Below are 2,283 nucleotides of genomic sequence, written 5' to 3'. Positions count from 1 at the left end.
ATCAGCAAATTTCGCTACATTAAACTCTGTCCCTGCTTGTAGATCATTGATATAGATTGTAAATAGTTGTGGTCCAAGAACGGAATCCTGTGGGACCCCACTAGTTACAGATCGCCAACTGGAGAAGGACCCATTTTTCCCAACCCTCTGCTTTCTATCAGTCAGCCAATCCTCAGTTCAAGCCAGTACTCTGCCCCCAACCCCTGAGGATCTAACTCTTCGGATCAGTGTCTTGCGTGGCAGCTTATCAAATGTCTCCTGGAAGTCCAGATAGATCACATCCAGAGGATCCCCATCATCTACCTTGCTGGTCACATCCTCAAAGAACTCTAGCAGGTTTGTCAAACAAGACTTGCCCTTCACAAAACCGTGCTGACACTGGTGAATTGAGCTTTGCTTTTCCAGACGCTCAGTCACCTCCTCCTTAATGATTGACTCTCAACAACTTTCCCACCACAGAGGTCAAGCTTTAGTTTCCCATATTTTTCCTCTCTCCTTTCTTGAATAAGTCACATTAGCATGTTTCCAATCCACTGGTACCTTTCCGGAATCCGGGGAATTTTGGAATATCACAACTAATACATCTACTATCTGTGCTGTCACCTCCTTTAACACCCTAGGGTGTAGCCCATCAGGTCCTGGGGACTTATCTATTTTTAACCCTTCAGTTTACTAAGTACCTTCTCTCTGTATAGTAATTTCACCAAGTTCCACTGTTTTAACAGCAGTTTTTGAGACAGAATTATTATCTTCTACTGTGAAGACAGAGACAAAGTATTGGTTTAGTGCCTCTGCCATCTCCGAGTTTCCCATTATTACCCCACCATTTCCATCCTCTAAGGACCAACATCCACTTGCACTATTCTCTTCCTCTTTATATACTGATAGAAATTTTTGGTGGCTGCATTTATGTTTTCAGCTAGCTTCCTTGCAGAGTCCATTTTAGCATTTTTGATATTGTATTTAGTCACCTTTCGTTGGCGTTTGAAGTTCTCCCAATCTTCCACGCTGGCACTAACTTTTGCAGTTTTACATGCCCTCGTTTTTACCCTTATGTTATCCTTGATTTCTTTATTAAGCCATGGATAATTATTCTCAGGAATGTACCTTAGTTGAGATGTCTTTAATATGTTCCTAAACAACTACCATTTTTCTTCTGTCATCCTCCCCTTAAATATTCTTGCCCAGTCCACTTGGGCCAACTCTTTTCTTAGGCCTGCATGATTACCCTTGTCCAATGCTAAAACTCGAGTATGTGACTCTGACTTGCAAATGTCCCCATGATTGGACACTGGCTACAATCTGATGCTCTCATAATGTCCTCCAAAGTCTGAGATATTCTGGTGTCCTCCCCCACTCATCAATGCTACCCTGCAGACCCCGATCTCTTCCTCCCTGTTAGACTCCCCAGATGCGGCCAGGCATCGCTCAAATCACTAGCTATAGCCAGAAACAAATTTCTAAAATGCCAATCAGGCCCGGTCGTTAGAATCTGAAACTCATTCTCCTGCATTTCTCAACTGCTAGGCAGCCCCCAAACTGCACCCCCTCCAAGTCCACCTTCACTCCCTCATCATCTTCCATTAATATCAGGATTGTTGCCGACTCTCTGTATAGGCAGAAAGATATTTTATTAATCTATCAGCTTATCTGAGCACCATTGGTATCATGTTGCCATTCTGAACTTGTAAGAAGTCTCACAACACTAGGTTAAAGTCCAACAGATTTATTTATTTATTTTTTTATACTTTTCCAATTCAATCAAATCAAATCCAATTCAGAGTCTCAACAAGTTGAGACATTTCAGATCCAGGCTGACAAGACAGGGCGAGCGACCAAATCACCCTGTCCTGGGCCTGATCTACATGAGCCAAGTTGATTGGAGGAGCAAAGCAACACCTCCTCCAAGACTTGAGCTCATTTGCATCTTAGCCAAAAGGCCGGGATGCCGCTTTTAAAAATTGCTTCATATGAAACATATGAAGCTTCAATGTAACCCAATGACCTCAACCAAGTGCAGCATCCAATCCATACTACACTTGATCTTAGCCAAAAGGCCGAGAAGCAATGGTAGCACGAGTTTTCGGAGCGCTGCTCCGAAAGCTTGTGCTACCAAATAAACCTGTTGGACTTTAACCTGGTATTGTGAAGCTTCTTACTGTGCCCACCCCAGTCCAACGCCGGCATCTCCACATCATTCAAAACCTTAACATGAAAGGAGGCATAAGAAGTGATCTGGAGAAAGTTCACTGATTTGGATTAAAACAATAATGGGTTGACATG

General features: G+C 43.0%; 1 pseudogene; it reads right to left on the bottom strand.

Moving 5' to 3' along the window:
- Window positions 1-1,866: 1,866 nt before the first annotated feature.
- Window positions 1,867-2,069, bottom strand: LOC144481681 (U2 spliceosomal RNA; annotated as a pseudogene).
- Window positions 2,070-2,283: the final 214 nt, after the last annotated feature.

Source organism: Mustelus asterias, chromosome 2 (genome assembly GCF_964213995.1).
Source record: "Mustelus asterias chromosome 2, sMusAst1.hap1.1, whole genome shotgun sequence".
In the NCBI taxonomy this organism is placed as follows: domain Eukaryota; kingdom Metazoa; phylum Chordata; class Chondrichthyes; order Carcharhiniformes; family Triakidae; genus Mustelus; species Mustelus asterias.
Note: the sequence above shows the minus strand (reverse complement) of the source record. Positions and strands in the feature narration are given on the sequence as shown.